This window comes from Argopecten irradians, chromosome 4 (assembly GCF_041381155.1).
Source record: "Argopecten irradians isolate NY chromosome 4, Ai_NY, whole genome shotgun sequence".
NCBI lineage: Eukaryota > Metazoa > Mollusca > Bivalvia > Pectinida > Pectinidae > Argopecten > Argopecten irradians.
This window is the reverse complement of record NC_091137.1, coordinates 2,076,320-2,099,841: the sequence shown is the minus strand read 5'-3', so window position 1 is coordinate 2,099,841 and position 23,522 is coordinate 2,076,320. Positions and strand designations below refer to the sequence as shown.

General features: G+C 41.6%; 1 protein-coding gene across 1 annotated transcript in view; it reads right to left on the bottom strand.

Moving 5' to 3' along the window:
• The window catches only part of LOC138320353 (dual 3',5'-cyclic-AMP and -GMP phosphodiesterase 11A-like), a 495,361-nt gene that overhangs the window by 263,762 nt on the left and 208,077 nt on the right, over window positions 1-23,522 (bottom strand). The gene's annotated exons all lie outside the window — the stretch shown is intronic.

The window sequence follows — 23,522 nt, the reverse complement described above, 5'->3', positions numbered from 1 at the left end:
TCCCCATGTTGCCCTCTAACCTTAGGTCTAACATTAGTACATCCCATGATGCCTCGGCAAGTAACGTCTTACCATTAGTATATCCCATGCTGCCTCAGCTCTTAGAGTCTAACATTAGTACATCCCATGCTGCCTCTGCTCTAAGTCTAACATTAGTAGTCATCCCATGTACTGTCTCTCTGCTCTTAGGTCTAAACATTAGTACATCCCATGTCTGTCTCTGCTCTTGAGTCTAAACAATTAGTACAATCCCATGCTGTCGGTCTGCTCTTAGTCTAACATTAGTACATCCCATGCTGGCCTCTGCAAGACTAAGTCTAATCATTAGTACATCCATGCTGCCTCTGCACCGTAAGTCTAACATTAGTACATCCCATGCTGCCACTGCTCTACAGTCTAACATTAGTACATCCCATGTTGTCTCTGCTCTTAGTCTAACATTAGTACATCCCATGTTGTCCCTTGCCCTTAGGTCTAACATTAGCACACATGAGTCTGCACTAAGTCTCCTTAGATTATGCTGTCTACATTCTACGACTAACATTAGCACATCCCATGCTGCATCTGAGTCTAAGTCTAAACATTAGTACATCCCATGTTTGTCTCTGCATACTTAGTCCTGAACATTAGTACATCCCATGCAGTCTCTGCTCTTAGTCTAACATTAGTACATCCCATGCAAACGTCTGCCTTAGGTCTAACATTAGTACATCCCATGCTGATCTCTGCATTTAAGTCTAACATTAGTAGTCATCCCATGCTGCCTCTGCTCTTAGGTCTAACATTAGTACATCCCATGCTGCCTCTGCTCTAAGTCAACATTAGTACATCCCATGCTGTCTCTGCCTTAGTTCTAAACATTAGTACATCCCATGCTGTCCTCTGCACTAAGTCTAACCATTAGTACATCCCACATGCTGTCTCTCTGCCCTAAGTCTAACATTAGTACATCCCATGCTGGTCTCTGCCCTAAGTCTAACATTAGTTTACATCCCATGCTGCCTCTGGCTCTAAGTCTAACATTAGCACATCCCATGCTGTCTCTGATCTTAGTCTAACATTAGTACAATCCCATGCTGTCTAATACATCCCATGCTCTATTAGTCTAACATTATTACATCCCATGCTGTCTCCTACCTTAACATATCCCATGTTGTCTCTGCCCTTAGTCTAACATTAGTACATCCCATGCTGTCTCTGCCCTAAGTCTAACATTAGTACATCCCATGCTGCCTCTGCTCTAAGTCTAACATTAGTACATCCCATGCTGCCTCTGCTCTAAGTCTAACATTAGTACATCCCATGCTGTCTCTGCTCTAAGTCTAACATTAGTACATCCCATGCTGTCTCTGCTCTTAGTCTAACATTAGTACATCCCATGCTGCCTCTGCTCTAAGTCTAACATTAGTACATCCCATGCTGACCTGCTGCTCTGCATTAAGTACAATCCCATGCTCTTCTGCCTCTGCTCTTAAGTCTAACATTAGTACATCCCATGCTGTCTCTGCTCTAAGTCTAACATTAGTACATCCCATGCTGCCTCTGCTCTAAGTCTAACATTAGTACATCCCATGCTGTCTCTGCTCTAAGTCTAACATTAGTACATCCCATGCTGCCTCTGCTCTAAGTCTAACATTAGTACATCCCATGCTGCCTCTGCTCTAAGTCTAACATTAGCACATGCTGTCTCTGATGCTGTTAGTACATCTCTGCTGCTAAGTTCTAACATTAGTACATCCCATGCTGCCTCTGCTCTAAGTCTAACATTAGTACATCCCATGCTGTCTCTGCTCTAAGTCTAACATTAGTACATCCCATGCTGTCTCTGCTCTAAGTCTAACATTAGTACATCCCATGCTGTCTCTGCTCTAAGTCTAACATTAGCACATCCCATGCTGTCCTCTAACATCTAAGTCTAACATTAGTCTAACATCATCCCATGCTGTCTCTGCTCTAAGTCTAACATTAGTACATCCCATGCTGCCTCTGCTCTAAGTCTAACATTAGTACATCCCATGCTGTCTCTGCTCTTAGTCTAACATTAGTACATCCCATGCTGTCTCTGCTCTAAGTCTAACATTAGTACATCCCATGCTGTCTGCTTCTAAGTCTAAGTCTAGTACATCCCATGCTGCTCTGCTCTAAGTCTATGCTAGTCATCCCATGCTGTCTCTGCTCTAAGTCTAACATTAGTACATCCCATGCTGTGTCTCTGCTCTAAGTCTAACATTAGTACATCCCATGCTGTCTCTGCTCTAAGTCTAACATTAGTACATCCCATGCTGTCTCTGCTCTAAGTCTAACATTAGCACATCCCATGCTGTCTCTGCATTAAGTCTAACATTAGTACATCCCATGCTGTCTCTGCTCTAAGTCTAACATTAGCACATCCCATGCTGCCTCTGATCTAAATCTAACATTAGCACATCCCATGCTGTCTCTGCATTAAGTCTAACATTAGTACATCCCATGCTGTCTCTGCTCTAAGTCTAACATTAGCACATCCCATGCTGTCTCTGCTCTAAGTCTAACATTAGCACATCCCATGCTGTCTCTGCATTAAGTCTAACATTAGTACATCCCATGCTGTCTCTGCTCTAAGTCTAACATTAGTACATCCCATGCTGTCTCTGCTCTAAGTCTAACATTAGCACATCCCATGCTGTCTCTGCTCTAAGTCTAACATTAGCACATCCCATGCTGTCTCTGCTCTAAGTCTAACATTAGCACATCCCATGCTGTCTCTGCTCTAAGTCTAACATTAGTACATCCCATGCTGTCTCTGCATTAAGTCTAACATTAGTACATCCCATGCTGTCTCTGCTCTAAGTCTAACATTAGTACATCCCATGCTGTCTCTGCTCTAAGTCTAACATTAGTACATCCCATGCTGTCTCTGCATTAAGTCTAACATTAGTACATCCCATGCTGTCTCTGCTCTAAGTCTAACATTAGTACATCCCATGCTGTCTCTGCTCTAAGTCTAACATTAGTACATCCCATGCTGCCTCTGCATCTAAGTCTAACATTAGTACCATCCCATGCTGTCTCTGCATTAAGTCTAACACATTAGTACATCCATGCTGCCATCTCTGTGATCTAAGTCTAACATTAGCATCCCCATGCCATGCTGTCTCTGCATCTAAGTCTAACATTAGTACATCCCATGCTGTCTCTGCATCTAAGTCTAACATTAGGACATCCCATGCTGTCTCTGCTCTAAGTCTAACATTAGTACATCCCATGCTGCCTCTGCTCTAAGTCTAACATTAGCACATCCCATGCTGTCTCTGCTCTAAGTCTAACATTAGTACATCCCATGCTGCCTCTGCTCTAAGTCTAACATTAGCACATCCCATGCTGCCTCTGCTCTAAGTCTAACATTAGTACATCCCATGCTGTCTCTGCATCTAAGTCTAACATTAGTACATCCCATGCTGTCTCTGCTCTAAGTCTAACATTAGTACATCCCATGCTGTCTCTGCTCTAAAGTCTAACATCAGCATATCCCATGTTGTCTCTGCCCTTAGTCTAACATTAGCACATCCTATGCTGTCTCTACTCTAAGTCCAACATCAGCATATCCCATGTTGTCTCTGCCCTAAGTCTAACATTAGTACATCCCATGCTGTCTCTGATCTAAGTCTAACATTAGCACATCCCATGCTGTCTCTGCTCTAAGTCTAACATTAGCACATCCCATGCTGTCTCTGCTCTAAGTCTAACATTAGTACATCCCATGCTGTCTCTGCTCTAAGTCTAACATTAGCACATCCCATGCTGTCTCTGCTCTAAGTCTAACATTAGTACATCCCATGCTGTCTCTGCTCTAAGTCTAACATTAGCACATCCCAGTCTGCATAACACATAACATCTAAGTCTAACATTAGTACATCCCATGCTGCCTCTGCTAAAGTCTAACATTAGCGCATCCTATGCTGTCTCTGCTCTAAGTCTAACATTAGTACATCCCATGCTGTCTCTGCTCTAAGTCTAACATTAGTACATCCCATGCTGCCTCTGCTCTAAGTCTAACATTAGTACATCCCATGCTGTCTCTGCTCTAAGTCTAACATTAGCACATCCCATGTTGTCTCTGCTCTAAGTCTAACATTAGTACATCCCATGCTGTCTCTGCTCTAAGTCTAACATTAGTACATCCCATGCTGTCCTCTGATCTAAGTCTAACATTAGCACATCCCATGCTGTCTCTGCTCTAAGTCTAACATTAGTACATCCCATGCTGCCTCTGCTCTAAGTCTAACATTAGTACATCCCATGCTGTCTCTGCATTAAGTCTAACATTAGTACATCCCATGCTGTCTCTGCTCTAAGTCTAACATTAGTACATCCCACATCCCATGTCTAACATGTACATCTGCTCTAAGTCTAACATTAGTACATCCCATGCTGTCTCTGCTCTAAGTCTAACATTAGTACATCCCATGCTGTCTCTGCTCTAAGTCTAACATTAGTACATCCCATGCTGCTCTCTAACATCTAAGTCTAACATTAGTCTAACATTAGTACATCCCATGCTGTCTCTGCTCTAAGTCTAACATTAGTACATCCCATGCTGTCTCTGCTCTAAGTCTAACATTAGTACATCCCATGCTGTCTCTGCTCTAAGTCTAACATTAGTACATCCCATGCTGTCTCTGCTCTAAGTCTAACATTAGTACATCCCATGCTGTCTGCTCTAAGTCTAACATTAGTACATCCCATGCTGTCTCTGCTCTAAGTCTAACATTAGTACATCCCATGCTGTCTCTGATCTAAGTCTAACATTAGTACATCCCATGCTGCCTCTGCTCTAAGTCTAACATTAGTACATCCCATGCTGTCTCTGCTCTAAGTCTAACATTAGTACATCCCATGCTGTCTCTGCTCTAAGTCTAACATTAGTACATCCCATGCTGTCTCTGCTCTAAGTCTAACATTAGTACATCCCATGCTGTCTCTGCTGCTCTCTAAGTCTAACATTAGTACATCCCATGCTGCTCTGCTTCTGTCTAACATTAGTACATCCCATGCTGTCTCTGCTCTAAGTCCCACATTAGCACATCCCATGCTCTCTCTGCCCTTAAGTCTAACATTAGTACATCCCATGCTGTCTCTCTGCCCTCTAAGTCTAACATTAGTACATCCCATGCTGTCTCTGCTCTAAGTCTAACATTAGTACATCCCATGCTGCCTCTGCTCTAAGTCTAACATTAGTACATCCCATGCTGTCTCTGCCCTTAGTCTAACATTAGTACATCCCATGCTGTCTCTGCTCTAAGTCTAACATTAGTACATCCCATGCTGTCTCTGCTCTAAGTCTAACATTAGTACATCCCATGCTGCCTCTGCTCTAAGTCTAACATTAGTACATCCCATGCTGTCTCTGCTCTAAGTCTAACATTAGTACATCCCATGCTGTCTCTGCTCTAAGTCTAACATTAGTACATCCCATGCTGTCTCTGCCCTAACATTAGTCTAAGTCTGTTGTCTCTGCACTTAGTATCATTAGTCTAACATTAACATTAGCCTCTGCTCTCTGCACATCTGCTGTCTCTGCAAAGTCTAACATTAGCACATCCCATGCTGTCTCTGCATAAGTCTAACATTAGTACATCCCATGCTGTCTCTGCTCTAAGTCTAACATTAGTACATCCCCATGCTGTCTCTGCTGTCTAACATTAGTACATCTATGCTGCCTCTGCTCTAGTCTAACATTAGTACATCCCATGCTGTCTCTGATCTAAGTCTAACATTAGTACATCCCATGCTGTCTCTGCTCTAAGTCTAACATTAGTACATCCCATGCTGTCTCTGCTCTAAGTCTTAAGTCTAACATTAGCACATCCCATGCTGTCTCTGCCTCTATAAAGTCTAACATTAGTACATCCCATGCTGTCTCTGCTCTAAGTCTAACATTAGTACATCCCATGCTGTCTCTGCTCTAAGTCTAACATTAGTACATCCCATGCTGTCTCTGCTCTAAGTCTAACATTAGCACATCCCATGCTGTCTCTGCTCTAAGTCTAACATTAGTACATCCCATGCTGTCTCTGCTCTTAGTCTAACATTATTAGCACATCCCATGCTGTCTCTGCTCTAAGTCTAACATTAGTACATCCCATGCTGCCTCTGCTCTAAGTCTCTGATACATCCCATGCTGTCTCTGCTCTAATTAACATTACACATCCCCATGCTGTCTCTGCTCTAAGTCTAACATTAGTACATCCCATGCTGTCTCTGCTGCTCTAAGTCTAACATTAGTACATCCCATGCTGTCTCTGATCTAAGTCTAACATTAGTACATCCCATGCTGTGTCTGCTCTAAGTCTAACATTAGCACATCCCATGCTGCCTCTGCTCTAAGTCTAACATTAGCAGTACATCCCATGCTGTCTCTGCTCTAAGTCTAACATTAGTACATCCCATGCTGTCCCTGCTCTAAGTCTAACATTAGTACATCCCATGCTGTCTCTGCTCTAGTCTAACATTAGTACATCCCATGCTGTCTCTGCTCTTAGTCTCTACATTAGTACATCCCATGCTGTCTCATGCTGTCTAACATAAGTCTAACATTAGTACATCCCATGCTGTCTCTGCTCTAAGTCTAACATTAGTACATCCCATGCTGCTCTGCTAAGTCTAAGTCATCCCATGCATTAGTAGTCTAACATTAGTACATCCCATGCTGTCTCTGCTCTAAGTCTAACATTAGTACATCCCATGCTGTCTCTGCTCTAAGTCTAACATTAGCAGTCTAACATTAGTACATCCCATGCTGTCTCTGCTCTAAGTCTAACATTAGTACATCCCATGCTGTCTCTGCATCTAAGTCTAACATTAGTACATCCCATGCTGTCTCTGCTCTAAGTCTAACATTAGTACATCCCATGCTGTCTCTGCATTAAGTCTAACATTAGTACATCCCATGCTGTCTCTGCTCTAAGTCTAACATTAGTACATCCCATGCTGTCTCTGCTCTAAGTCTAACATTAGTACATCCCATGCTGCCTCTGATCTAAGTCTAACATTAGCACATCCCATGCTGTCTCTGCATAAAGTCTAACATTAGTACATCCCATGCTGTCTCTGCTCTAAGTCTAACATTAGCACATCCCATGCTGTCTCAATCTAAGTCTAACATTAGTACATCCCATGCTGTCTCTGATCTAAGTCTAACATTAGCACATCCCATGCTGTCTCTGCTCTTAGTCTAACATTAGTACATCCCATGCTGTCTCTGCATTAAGTCTAACATTAGTACATCCCATGCTGTCTCTGCATTAAGTCTAACATTAGTACATCCCATGCTGTCTCTGCTCTAAGTCTAACATTAGCACATCCCATGCTGTCTCTGCTCTAAGTCTAAACATTAGTACATCCCATGCTGTCTCTGCTCTAAGTCTAACATTAGTAGTCCATCCCATGCTGTCTCTGCTCTAAGTCTAACATTAGTACATCTGCTGTCTCTGCTCTAAGTCTAACATTAGTACATCCCATGCTGTCTCTGCATTAAGTCTAACATTAGTACATCCCATGCTGTCTCTGCTCTAAGTCTAACATTAGTACATCCCATGCTGCCTCTGCTCTAAGTCTAACATTAGTACATCCCATGCTGCCTCTGCATTAAGTCTAACATTAGTACATCCCATGCTGTCTCTGCTCTAAGTCTAACATTAGTACATCCCATGCTGTCTCTGCTCTAAGTCTAACATTAGTACATCCCATGCTGTCTCTGCTCTTAGTCTAACATTAGTACATCCCATGTTGTCTCTGCTCTAAGTCTAACATTAGTACATCCCATGCTGCCTCTGCTCTAAGTCTAACATTAGTACATCCCATGCTGTCTCTGCTCTAAGTCTAACATTAGTACATCCCATGCTGTCTCTGCTCTAAGTCTAACATTAGTACATCCCATGCTGTCTCTGCTCTTAGTCTAACATTAGTACATCCCATGCTGTCTCTGCTCTAAGTCTAACATTAGTACATCCCATGCTGCCTCTGCTGCTCTAAGTCTAACATTAGTACATCCCATGCTGTCTCTGCATGCATCTAAGTCTCTAACATTAGTACATCCCATGCTGTCTCTGCTCTTAAGTCTAACATTAGTCATCCCATGCTGTCTCTGCACATTAGTACATCCCATGCTGTCTCTGCTCTAAGTCTAACATTAGTACATCCCATGCTGTCTCTGCATCTAAGTCTAACATTAGTACATCCCATGCTGTCTCTGCATCTAAGTCTAACATTAGTACATCCCATGCTGTCTCTGCTCTAAGTCTAACATTAGTACATCCCATGCTGTCTCTGCTCTAAGTCTAACATTAGTACATCCCCATGCTGTCTCTGCTTAAGTCTAACATTAGTACATCCCATGCTGTCTCTGCTCTAAGTCTCTAACATTAGTACATCCCATTAGTCTCTGCTCCCATACTTAGTACATCCCTGCTGTCTCTGCTCTAAGTCTCTAACATTAGTACATCCCATGCTGTCTCTGCTCATTAAGTCTAACATTAGTACATCCCATGCTGCTGTCTCTGCTCTTAGTCTAACATTAGTACATCCCATGCTGTCTCTGCTCTAAGTCTAACATTAGCACATCCCATGCTGTCTCTGCATTAAGTCTAACATTAGTACATCCCATGCTGTCTCTGCTTAAGTCTAACATTAGTACATCCCATGCTGTGTCTGCTCTAAGTCTAACATTAGCACATCCCATGCTGCCTCTGCTCTAAGTCTAACATTAGTCTAACATCCCATGCTGTCTCTGCTCTAAGTCTAACATTAGTACATCCCATGCTGCTGTCCTCTGCTCTAAAGTCTAACATTAGTACATCCCATGCTGTCTCTGCTCTAAGTCTAACATTAGTACATCCCATGCTGTCTCTGCTCTAAGTCTAACATTAGTACATCCCATGCTGTCTCTGCTCTAAGTCTAACATTAGCACATCCCATGCTGTCTCTGCTCTAAGTCTAACATTAGTACATCCCATGCTGTCTCTGCTCTAAGTCTAACATTAGTACATCCCATGCTGTCTCTGATCCTTAGTCTAACATTAGTACATTCCATGCTGTCTCTGCTCTAAGTCTAACATTAGTACATCCCATGCTGTCTCTGCTCTAAGTCTAACATTAGTACATCCCATGCTGTCTCTGCTCTAAGTCTAACATTAGCACATCCCATGCTGTCTCTGCCCTAAGTCTAACATTAGTACATCCCATGCTGTCTCTGCTCTAAGTCTAACATTAGTACATCCCATGCTGTCTCTGCTCTAAGTCTAACATTAGTACATCCCATGCTGTCTCTGCTCTAAGTCTAACATTAGTACATCCCATGCTGCCTCTGCTCTAAGTCTAACATTAGTACATCCCATGCTGTCTCTGCTCTAAGTCTAACATTAGTACATCCCATGCTGTCTCTGCTCTAAGTCTAACATTAGTACATCCCATGCTGTCTCTGCTCTAAGTCTAACATTAGTACATCCCATGTTGTCTCTGCCCTAAGTCTAACATTAGTACATCCCATGCTGCCTCTGTATTAAAGTCTAAGTCTAACATTAGTAAGTCCCATGCTGCCTCTGCTCTAAGTCTAAACATTAGTACATCCCATGCTGTCTCTGCTCTTAAGTCTAACATTAGTACATCCCATGCTGTCCTCTAAGTCTAACATTAGTACATCCCATGCTGTCTCTGCTCTAAGTCTAACATTAGTACATCCCATGCTGTCTCTGCTCTAAGTCTAACATTAGTACATCCCATGCTGTCTCTGCTCTAAGTCTAACATTAGTACATCCCATGCTGCCTCTGCTCTAAGTCTAACATTAGTACATCCCATGCTGTCTCTGCATTAAGTCTAACATTAGTACATCCCATGCTGCTGTCTCTGCTCTTAGTCTAACATTAGTACATCCCATGCTGTCTCTGCTCTAAGTCTAACATTAGTACATCCCATGCTGTCTCTGCTCTAAGTCTAACATTAGTATATCCCATGCTGTCTCTGCTTTTAGTCTAACATTAGTACATCCCATGCTGTCTCTGCTCTAAGTCTAACATTAGTACATCCCATGCTGCCTCTGCATTAAGTCTAACATTAGTACATCCCATGCTGTCTCTGCTCTAAGTCTAACATTAGTACATCCCATGCTGTCTCTGCTCTTAGTCTAACATTAGTACATCCCATGCTGTCTCTGCTCTAAGTCTAACATTAGTACATCCCATGCTGCCTCTGCATAAGTAGTCTTAACATTATGCTGTCTCTGCTCTATCCTAACATGCTGTCCCCATGCTGTCTCTGCTCTTAGTCTAACATTAGTACATCCCATGCTGTCTCTGCTCTAAGTCTAACATTAGTACATCCCATGCTGCCTCTGCTCTAAGTCTAACATTAGCACATCCCATGCTGTCTCTGCATTAAGTCTAACATTAGTACATCCCATGCTGTCTCTGCTCTAAGTCTAACATTAGTACATCCCATGCTGTCTCTGCATTAAGTCTAACATTAGTACATCCCATGCTGTCTCTGCTCTAAGTCTAACATTAGTACATCCCATGCTCTGCCTCTAACATTAGCTAAGTCTAACTCTGCTTAGTAACATTAGTACATCCCATGCTGTCTCTGCTCTAAGTCTAACATTAGTACATCCCATGCTGTCTCTGCATTAAGTCTAACATTAGTACATCCCATGCTGTCTCTGCTCTAAGTCTAACATTAGTACATCCCATGCTGTCTCTGCTCTAAGTCTAACATTAGTACATCCCATGCTGTGTCTGCTCTAAGTCTAACATTAGCACATCCCATGCTGCCTCTGCTCTAAGTCTAACATTAGCAGATCCCATGCTGTCTCTGCATTAAGTCTAACATTAGTACATCCCATGCTGTCTCTGCTCTAAGTCTAACATTAGCACATCCCATGCTGTCTCTGCACTAAGTCTAACATTAGTACATCCCATGCTGTCTCTGCATCTAAGTCTAACATTAGTGCTCTGCTCTAAGTCTAACATTAGTACATCCCATGCTGCTGATCTCTAATTAAGTCTAACATTAGTACATCCCATGCTGTCTCTGCTCTAAGTCTAACATTAGTACATCCCATGCTGTCTCTGCTCTAAGTCTAACATTAGTACATCCCATGCTGTCTCTGCTCTAAGTCTAACATTAGTACATCCCATGCTGTCTCTGCTCTAAGTCTAACATTAGTACATCCCATGCTGTCTCTGCTCTAAGTCTAACATTAGTACATCCCATGCTGTCTGCTCTCTGATCTTAGTACATCCCATCTAACATTAGCACATCCCATGCTGTCTCTGCTCTAAGTCTAACATTAGTACATCCCATGCTGTCTCTGCACTAAGTCTAACATTAGTACATCCCATGCTGCCTCTGCATTAAGTCTAACATTAGTACATCCCATGCTGTCTCTGCTCTTAGTCTAACATTAGTACATCCCATGCTGCCTCTGCACTAAGTCTAACATTAGTACATCCCATGCTGCCTCTCTGCAGTCTAACATTAGTCTATCCATGCTGTCTCTGCATTAAAGTCTAACATTAGTACATCCCATGCTGTGTCTCTGCTCTAAGTCTAACATTAGTACATCCCATGCTGCTCTCTCTGCTCTGATGTCTAAGTCTAACATTAGTACATCCCATGTTGTCTCTGCCCTTAGTCTAACATTAGCACATCCTATGCTGTCTCTACTCTAAGTCTAACATTAGCACATCCCATGCTGTCTCTGCCCTTAGTCTAACATTAGTACATCCCATGCTGTCTCTGCTCTAAGTCTAACATTAGTACATCCCATGCTGCCTCTGCTCTAAGTCTAACATTAGCACATCCCATGCTGTCTCTGATCTAAGTCTAACATTAGCACATCCCATGCTGTCTCTGCATTAAGTCTAACATTAGTACATCCCATGCTGTCTCTGCTCTAAGTCTAACATTAGCACATCCCATGCTGTCTCTGCTCTTAGTCTAACATTAGTACATCCCATGCTGTCTCTGCCCTAAGTCTAACATTAGTACATCCCATGCTGCCTCTGCATTAAGTCTAACATTAGTACATCCCATGCTGTCTCTGCTCTTAGTCTAACATTAGTACATCCCATGCTGTCTCTGCTCTAAGTCTAACATTAGTACATCCCATGCTGTCTCTGCATTAAGTCTAACATTAGTACATCCCATGCTGTCTCTGCATTAAGTCTAACATTAGTACATCCCATGCTGTCTCTGCTCTAAGTCTAACATTAGCACATCCCATGCTGTCTCTGCTCTAAGTCTAACATTAGCACATCCCATGCTGTCTCTGATCTAAGTCTAACATTAGCACATCCCATGCTGTCTCTGCTCTAAGTCTAACATTAGCACATCCCATGCTGTCTCTGCATTAAGTCTAACATTAGTACATCCCATGCTGTCTCTGCTCTAAGTCTAACATTAGCACATCCCATGCTGCCTCTGCTCTAAGTCTAACATTAGCACATCCCATGCTGTCTCTGCATTAAGTCTAACATTAGTACATCCCATGCTGTCTCTGCTCTAAGTCTAACATTAGTACATCCCATGCTGTCTCTGCTCTAAGTCTAACATTAGTACATCCCATGCTGTCTCTGCTCTAAGTCTAACATTAGTACATCCCATGCTGTCTCTGCATTAAGTCTAACATTAGTACATCCCATGCTGTCTCTGCTCTAAGTCCATCGCATAATGTTGGTCTAACCATTAGTATAACATCTGGTAGTACATCCCATGCTGTCCTCTGCTCTGCTAAAGTCTAAACATTAGTACATCCCATGCTGCCTCTGCTCTTAGTCTAACATTAGTACATCCCATGCTGTCTCTGCTCTAAGTCTAACATTAGTACATCCCATGCTGTCTCTGCTCTTAGTCTAACATTAGTACATCCCATGCTGTCTCTGCTCTAAGTCTAACATTAGCACATCCCATGCTGTCTCTGCTCTAAGTCTAACATTAGTACATCCCATGCTGTCTCTGCAATTAAAGTCTAACATTAGTACATCCCATGCTGTGTCTGCTCTAAGTCTAACATTAGCACATCCCATGCTGCCTCTGATCTAAATCTAACATTAGCACATCCCATGCTGTCTCTGCATTAAGTCTAACATTAGTACATCCCATGCTGTCTCTGCTCTAAGTCTAACATTAGCACATCCCATGCTGTCTCTGCATAAAGTCTAACATTAGTACATCCCATGCTGTCTCTGATCTAAGTCTAACATTAGCACATCCCATGCTGTCTCTGCATTAAGTCTAACATTAGCACATCCCATGCTGTCTCTGCATCTAAGTCTAACATTAGTACATCCCATGCTGTCTCTGCTCTAAGTCTAACATTAGTACATCCCATGCTGTCTCTGATCTAAGTCTAACATTAGTACATCCCATGCTGCCTCTGCTCTAAGTCTAACATTAGTACATCCCATGCTGTCTCTGCTCTAAGTCTAACATTAGCATCCATCCCATGTTGTCTGATCTAAGTCTAACATTAGCACATCCCATGCTGTCTCTGCATTAAGTCTAACATTAGTACATCCCATGCTGTCTCTGCTCTAAGTCTAACATTAGTACATCCCATGCTGTCTCTGATCTAAGTCTAACATTAGTACATCCCATGCTGTCTCTGCTCTAAGTCTAACATTAGTACATCCCATGCTGTCTCTGCTCTAAGTCTAACATTAGCACATCCCATGCTGTCTCTGCTCTAAGTCTAACATTAGTACATCCCATGCTGTCTCTGCTCTAAGTCTAACATTAGTACATCCCATGCTGTCTCTGCTCTAAGTCTAACATTAGTACATCCCATGCTGTCTCTGCTCTAAGTCTAACATTAGTACATCCCATGCTGTCTCTGCTCTAAGTCTAACATTAGTACATCCCATGCTGTCTCTGCTCTACATTAGTCTAACTGCCTCTGCTTTTAGTCAACATCCCACATCCCATGCTGTCTCTGCTCTCTAAGTCTAACATTAGTACATCCCATGCTGTCTCTGCTCTAAGTCTAACATTAGTACATCCCATGCTGTCTCTGCATTAAGTCTAACATTAGTAGTACATCCCATGCTGTCTCTGCTCTAAGTCTAACATTAGTACATCCCATGCTGTCTTGCTGCTCTAAGTCTAACATTAGTACATCCCATGCTGTCTCTGCTCTAAAGTCTAACATTAGTACATCCCATGCTGTCTCTGCTCTAAGTCTAACATTAGTACATCCCATGCTGCTGTCTGCAATTAAGTCTAACATTAGTACATCCCATGCTGTGTCTGCTGCTCTAAGTCTAACATTAGCACATCCCATGCTGTCTCTGCTCTAAGTCTAAGTCTAGTACATCCCATGCTGTCTCTTGCTCTAAGTCTAACATTAGCACATCCCATGTCTCTCTGCTCTAAGTCTAACATTAGTACATCCCATGCTGTCTCTGCCTCTAAGTCTAACATTAGTACATCCCATGCTGTCTCTGCTGCTAGTCTAACATTAGTACATCCCATGTTGTCTCTGCTCTAAGTCTAACATTAGTACATCCCATGCTGCCTCTGCTCTAAGTCTAACATTAGTACATCCCATGCTGTCTCTGCTCTAAGTCTAACATTAGTACATCCCATGCTGTCTCTGCTCTAAGTCTAACATTAGTACATCCCATGCTGTCTCTGCTCTAAGTCTAACATTAGTACATCCCATGCTGTCTCTGCTCTAAGTCTAACATTAGTACATCCCATGCTGTCCTCTGTCTATTAAGTCTAACATTAGTACATCCCATTAGCTCCCATGCTCTCTGCTCTAAGTCTAACATTAGCACATCCCATGCTGCCTCTGCTCTAAGTCTAACATTAGCACATCCCATGCTGTCTCTGATCTAAGTCTAACATTAGCACATCCCATGCTGTCTCTGCTCTAAGTCTAACATTAGTACATCCCATGCTGTGTCTGCTCTAAGTCTAACATTAGTACATCCCATGCTGTCTCTGCTCTAAGTCTAACATTAGCACATCCCATGTTGTCTCTGCCCTTAGTCTAACATTAGCACATCCCATGCTGTCATCTGCTCTAAGTCTGTCATTAGCACATCCCATGCTGTCTCTGCTCTAAGTCTAACATTAGTACATCCCATGCTGTCTCTGCCTCTAAGTCTAACATTAGCACATCCCATGCTGTCTCTGCTCTAAGTCTAACATTAGTACATCCCATGCTGTCTCTGCATCTAAGTCTAACATTAGTACATCCCATGCTGTCCTCTGCTCATTAGTCTAACATTAGTACATCCCATGCTGTCTCTGCTCTAAGTCTAACATTAGTACATCCCATGCTGTCTCTGCATCTAACATTAGTACATCCCATTATACATCCCATGCTGTCTCTGCTCTAAGTCTAACATTAGTACATCCCATGCTGTCTCTCTCTAAGTCTAACATTAGCACATCCCATGCTGTCTCTGCATCTAAGTCTAACATTAGTACATCCCATGCTGTCTCTGCTCTAAGTCTAACATTAGTACATCCCATGCTGTCTCTGCATCTAAGTCTAACATTAGTACATCCCATGCTGTCTCTGCTCTAAGTCTAACATTAGTACATCCCATGCTGTCTCTGCTCTAAGTCTAACATTAGTACATCCCATGCTGTCTCTGCTCTAAGTCTAACATTAGTACATCCCATGCTGTCTCTGCCCTTAGTCTAACATTAGCACATCCCATGCTGTCTCTGCTCTAAGTCTAACATTAGTACACATCCCATGCTGTCTCTGCTCTTAAGTCTAACATTAGTACATCCCATGCTGTCTCTGCTCTAAGTCTAACATTAGTACATCCCATGCTGTCTGATCTAAGTCTAACATTAGTACATCCCATGCTGTCTCTGCTCTTTAAGTCTAACATTAGTACATCCCATGCTGTCCTCTGCTCTCTAAGTCTAACATTAGTACATCCCATGCTGTCTCTGCTCTAAGTCTAACATTAGTAACATGTTGTGCTGTCTCTGCTCTAAGTCTAACATTAGTACATCCCATGCTGTCTCTGCACTAGTCTAACATTAGCTGCCATGCTGTCTCTGCTCTAAGTCTAACATTAGTACATCCCATGCTGTCTCTGCATCTAAGTCTAACATTAGTACATCCCATGCTGTCTCTGCTCTAAGTCTAACATTAGTACATCCCATGCTGCCTCTGCTGCTCTAAGTCTAACATTAGTACATCCCATGCTGTCTCTGCTCTAAGTCTAACATTAGTACATCCCATGCTGTCTCTGCTCTAAGTCTAACATTAGTACATCCCATGCTGCCTCTGCTCTAAGTCTCTAACATTAGTACATCCCCTGCTGCTGTCTCTGCTCTTAAGTCTAACATTAGTACATCCCATGCTGTCTCTGCTCTAAGTCTAACATTAGTACATCCCATGCTGTCTCTGCTATTAAGTCATAACATTAGCACTGTCTCTGCTCTAAGTCTAACATGCTGCCTCTGCTCTTAGTCTAACATTAGTACATCCCATGCTGTCTCTGCATCTAAGTCTAACATTAGTACATCCCATGCTGTCTCTGCTCTAAGTCTAACATTAGTACATCCCATGCTGTCTCTGCTCTAAGTCTAACATTAGTACATCCCATGCTGTCTCTGCTCTAAGTCTAACATTAGCATATCCCATGCTGTCTCTGCTCTAAGTCTAACATTAGTACATCCCATGCTGTCCTCTGCTCTAAGTCTAACATTAGTACATCCCATGCTGTCTCTGCATTAAGTCTAACATTAGTCTAACATTAGTCTAACATTATTACATCCTGTCTCTGCTCTAAGTCTAACATTAGTACATCCCATGCTGTCTCTGCTCTAAGTCTAACATTAGCACATCCCATGCTGTCTCTGCTCTAAGTCTAACATTAGTACATCCCATGCTGTCTCTGCTCTAAGTCTAACATTAGCACATCCCATGTTGTCTCTGCCCTTAGTCTAACATTAGCGCATCCCATGCTGTCTCTGCTCTAAGTCTAACATTAGTACATCCCATGCTGCCTCTGATCTAAGTCTAACATTAGCACATCCCATGCTGTCTCTGCATTAAGTCTAACATTAGTACATCCCATGCTGCCTCTGCTCTAAGTCTAACATTAGCACATCCCATGCTGTCTCTGCTCTAAGTCTAACATTAGTACATCCCATGCTGTCTCTGATCTAAGTCTAACATTAGCACATCCCATGCTGTCTCTGCCCTAAGTCTAACATTAGTACATCCCATGCTGTCCATCTGCTCTGCTAAGTCTAACATTAGTACATCCCATGCTGCCTCTGCTCTAAGTCTAACATTAGTACATCCCATGCTGTCTCTGCTCTAAGTCTAACATTAGTACATCCCATGCTGTCTCTGCATTAAGTCTAACATTAGTACATCCCATGCTGTGTCTGCTCTAAGTCTAACATTAGCACATCCCATGCTGCCTCTGCTCTAAGTCTAACATTAGCAGATCCCATGCTGTCTCTGATCTTAAGTCTAACATTAACAGCACATCCCATGCTGTCTCTGCTCTAAGTCTAACATTTAGTCAACATCCCATGCTGTCTCTGCATCTAAGTCTAACATTAGCACATCCCATGCTGTCTCTGCCCTTATCTAACATTATCTCTTCCCATGCATCTGCATTAAGTCTAACATTAGTACATCCCATGCTGTCTCTGCTCTAAGTCTAACATTAGTACATCCCATGCTGCCTCTGCTCTAAGTCTAACATTAGTACATCCTTAGTAGTCCTGTCACATGATACAGACAAACGTTAGTCTAACATTAGTAGTCCTGTCATGTCAAACGTTAGTCTAACATTAGTAGTCCTAAGTCTAACAGTAGTACATACAGACAAACGTTAGCTAACATTAGTAGTCCTGTCTACAGATTAGACATCCCATCCTGACACAGTCAAAGGTTAGGTCAAACATTAGTAGTCCTGTCACAGATACAGACAAGCTTTTGGTCTAAAATTAGTAGTCCTGTCACAGACAAACGTTAGGTCTAACATTAGTAGTCCTGTCACAAATACAGACAAACGTCAGTTCTAACATTAGTAGTCCTGACACAGTCAAAAGTTAGGTCTAACATTAGTAGTCCTGTCACAGATACAGACAAACGTTAGGTCAAACTTTAGTAGTCCTGTCACAGATACAGACATACGTAAGGTCTTACATTAGTAGACCAGTCCACATGAACCAAAAGTTAGGTTTTAACATTAGATAGTCCTGTCACAGATACAGACAAACGTCATGTTCCTAAAATTAGTTTAGTCCTGTCACAGAACAAACGGTAGGGTCTAACATTAAATAGTACCTGTCACAGGATACAGACAAACGATAGGTCTAACATTAGTAGTCCTGTTTACACAGACAAACGTTAGGTCAAACATTAGTAGGTCACAGGATACAGACAAACGTTAGATCTAAACATTGGTATCCCTGTCACAGATACAGACAAACGTTAGGTCTAACATTAATAGTCCTGTCACAGATAACTGACAAACGTTACTTCCAACATTAGCAGTCCTGAGTAGTCAATGTCCACAGATACAGACATAAAACGTTAGGTCTAACATTAATAGTCCTGTCACAGATAACTTGACCAAACTGTTTACGTCCCAACATTAGTAGTCCATGTCACAGATAGCAGACAAACGTCAGGTCTAACATTAGTAGTCCTGTCACAGATACAGACAAACGATTAGAGTCTACACATTAGTAGTCCTGTCACAGATACAGACAAACGTTCGGTTCTAACATTAGTAGTTCCTGACACAGATACAGACAAACGTTAAGGTCTAACATAGCGATAGTCCTGACACAGATACAGGACAAACGTTAGGATTACTACACATTAGTAGTCCCTGTCACAGATCAAGACAAACGTTTAGGTCTAACATTAGATAGTCCTGACACAGATACCGACAAACCGTAGGTCTAACATTAATAGTCCTGACACAGATACGAGACAAACGTTAGGTCTAACATTAGTAGTCCTGTCACAGATACAGACAATCGTTTGATCAAAGGTCCTTACAAATTAAGTAGGTCCTAGTCACGATGATACAGACAAACGTTAGGTCTTACATTAGTAGTCCTGTCACAGATACAGACAAACGTTAGGACTACATTAAGGTACCTGTCTTGAACATTAGTAGTCTTGTCACAGGGTACAGACAAGCGTTAGGTCTAACATTAGTAGTCCTGTCCACAGATACACACATACGTTATAGGTCTAACATTAGTAGTCCCTGTCACATAATACAGACAAACGTATAGGTCTAACATAGTAGTCCTGCCACAGACAGATCAAAGGTTAGGGTGTCTAACATTAGTAGTCCTGTCACAGATATCAGACAACACTTTAAGTCTAAAAATTAAGTAGTCCTGTCACAGACAAAAACGTTTAGGTCTAACATTAGTAGTCCCTGTCACAAATAGTACAGACGTCAGTTCAAACGATAGGTTCTTAACTTTAATAGTCCTGACACAGTCAAAAGTAAGGTCTAACATTAGTATTCCTGTCACAGATACAGACAAACTTTAGGTCAAGACATTAGTAAGTCCCTGTCACAGATACAGACACAACGTTAGGGTCAAACATTAGACGTCCTGTCACAGACAACGATTAGGGTCTAAACATTAAGAAGTATCCTCGCACAGATACATACAATCGTCAGGTCAAACATTAGTAGTCCTGTCACAGATACAGACAAGCGTTAGGTCTAACATTAGTATTCCCTGTCCCACAGACAACCGTTAAGGTCTAAACATAAGTTGAGCCCTGTCCACAGATACAGACAATCGTTAGGTCTAACATTAAGTAGTCCTGTTCACATATAACAGACAAACGTTAGGTATCTACAACATTATAGTCCAGTCACAGATACACTACAAACGTTAGGTTCTAACATTAGTAGTCCTGTCACAGATACAGACAAACGTTAGGGTCCTAACATTAGTAGTCCTCACACAGAATACATAAAACGTTAGGTCAAACATTATTAGTCCTGTCACAGATCACATACAGAACTCTATTTAGGTCTAAAATTAGTAGTCCTGTCACAGATACAGACAACGTTAGGTCTAACATTAGTAGTCCTGTCACAGATACAGACAAACGTTAGTTCTAACATTAGTAGTCCTGTCAGCAGATACAGACAAACGATAGGGACATAACATTAGTAGTTCCTGTCACAGATACAGACAAACGTCAGGTCAAACACTTAGTTAGTCCTGTCACAGTCACAGACAAACTTTAGGTCTAACAATTAGTAGTCCTGTCACAGATACAGACTAACGTAAGGTCTAACACTTTGAAGTCCTCTGTACACAGATACAGACAAACGTTAGGTCAAACATTAGTAGTCCTGTGTCACAGATACAGCACAAACGTTACTACTTCCAACCATTAGTAGTCCTGTCACAGATACAGACAAACGTTAGGTCTAACATTAGTAGTCCCTGTCACAGATACAGACAAAAAAAGATTAGGTCTAAAATTAGTAGTCCTGTCACAGAATACAAACAAAACGTTAGGTCTAAACATTAGTAGTCCTGTCCCACAAATACTGACACAAACGTTAGGTCCTAACATTAGTAGTTCCTGGGACAGATACAGACAAACGTTAGTCTAACATTAGATAAGTCCTGCACAGATACTTGACAAACGTTTAATGTGTCCAACGATTAGTAGTCCTAGTCACAGAGTAACATGGACAATCGTTAGTGTCTAACATTAGTAGTCCTAGTCACAAATACAGACAAACGTTAAGGTCTAACAATTAGTATTGTTCAATGACAACAGTACAGACAAACGTTTAGTTCTAATAACATTAGTAGTCCTGTCACAGATACAGACAAACATTAGTGTCTTCAACATTAGTAGGTCTTGTCACAGATACAGACAAACGTTAGTTTTCTAACATTAGTAGTTCCTGTTCACAGAATACAGACAAACTTAGGGATCTAACATTAGTAGGTCCTGTCACATATACAGACAAAACGTTAAAGGGCGTCTAACATTAGTAGTCCTGTCACAGATAACAGACCAATCGTTATAGGTCTAACATTAGTAAGTCCCTGTCACTGCACAGAACAAACGTTAGGTCTAACATTTGTAGTCCTGTCCACAGATACAGACAAACATTAGGTGCTAAAATTTAGTAGTCCATCACAACAGTCAAAAGTTAGGGACTACCCATTATGTAGCCCTGTCACAAATTTTAATACCAAGGTACCCAACCGTTAGGTTCTGCACATTAGTAGTCCTGTCACAGATACAGACAAACGTTAGGGTCTAACATTAGTAGTCTCTTTCACATCAACAGACAAACCTAAGGACATATCATATAGTTACGACCTGTCACATGATAGCATAACAAAGGGCGTTACGTCTAACATTGGAAATACTTGTCACCGATAGCGACACAAACTATAGGGTCCTTACATTAGTATATCCTGTCACATATCCAGACCGAAACTGTTGAGATCAAACATAAGAATACTGACACAGATACATACAAACGTTAGGTCTTACATTATTAGTCCAGATCACAGATACATAACAAACGTTCGGTCTTACATTAGTAATGCCTCTGAGATAAACAGACAAGACGTTAGGTTCTAACATTAGTAAGTCCAGTCACAGATCCAGATAAACTTTATGTCAAACATTAGTAGTCCTGATCACAGTAAACAGACAAACGTTAATGGATCCTAAACATTAGTAGTCCTGTTACAGGACAAAACGTTAGGTCTAACATTAGTAGTCCTGACACAGTCAAAAAGTTAGGTCTAACATTATGTAGTCCCTGTTCACATAAACGAAGGCAAACGATAGTTACTAACATAAGTAGTCCTGTCAAGATACAGACCAAACGTTTAGGGTCCAAAATATAGTATAGTCCTGTCACAAATACAGACAAACGTTAAGGTCTAAACATATAGTAGTCCTGAACACAGTCAAAAGTTGGGTCTAACAATTAGTAATTCCTGTCACAGATACAGACCGCAACGGGAATTTTTTTTAGGTCAGAACTTTAGAAAGTCCTGTCACATACAGACAAACGTTAAGGTCTAACATAGATAGTACCTGTCCACAGATGACACAGGCAAACGATAGGACAACGAAACATCAGTAGTCCTGTCACAGAAACAGACAAACGTCAGGTCAAACTTTAGTAACCTTGTCACAGGACAAACGTTAGGACTAACAACAGGTAGTCCTGTCACAGATACAGACAAACTAAGAATCTAACATTGGTATTCCATGATCACAGACACAGACAAACGTTATACAAACGATTAGTAGTTCCCTTGTACACAGATACAGACCAAACGGTTATTAAGTAGTCCAGTAACAACAAACGTTAGGTCAAACATTAGTAGTCCTGTCACAGATACAGATAAACGTTAAGGTTTAACATTAGTAGTCCTGTCACAGATTAGTACAGACAAAACGTTAGGTCTAACATTAGCAGTCCTGTCACAGATACATGACAAACGTTAGTTCTTACATAGTAGTCCTGTCACAGATACAGACAAACGTTAGGTCCAACATTAGTAGTCCTGTCACAGATACAGACAAACGTTAGGTCTAACATTAGTAGTCCTGTCACAGATACAGACAAACGTTAGGTCTAACATTAGTAGTCCTGTCACAGATACAGACAAACGTTAGGTCTAACATTAGTAGTCCTGTCACAGATACAGACAAACGTTAGGTCTAACATTAGTAGTCCTGTCACAGATACAGACAAACGTTAGGTCTAACATTAGTAGTCCTGTCACAGACAAACGTTAGGTCTAACATTAGTAGTCCTGTCACAGATACAGACAAACGTTAGGTCTAACATTAGTAGTCCTGTCACAGATACAGACAAACGTTAGGTCTAACATTAGTAGTCCTGTCACAGATACAGACAAACGTTAGGTCTAACATTAGTAGTCCTGTCACAGATACAGACAAAACGTAAAGTCTAACATTAGTAGTCCTGTCACAGATACAGACAAACGTTAGTCTAACATTAGTAGTCCTGTCACAGATACAGACAAACGTTAGGTCTAACATTAGTAGTCCTGTCACAGATACAGACAAACGTTAGGTCTAACATTAGTAGTCCTGTCACAGATACAGACAAACGTTAGGTCTAACATTAGTAGTCCTGTCACAGATACAGACAAACGTTAGGTCTAACATTAGTAGTCCTGTCACAGATAAGACGTAACGTTAGGTCTAACATTAGTAGTCCTGTCACATAAACAGACCAACGTTAGGTCTAACATTAGTATTCCTGTCAACAGATCCAGACAAACGTTAGGTCTAACATTGGTAGTCCTGTCACAGATACAGACAAACGTTAGATCAAACATTAGTAGTCCTGTCACAGATACAGACAAACGTTAGGTCTAACATTAGTAGTCCTGTCACAGATACAGACAAACGTTAGGTCTAACATTAGTAGTCCTGTCACAGATACAGACAAACGTTAGGTCTAACATTAGTAGTCCTGTCACAGAT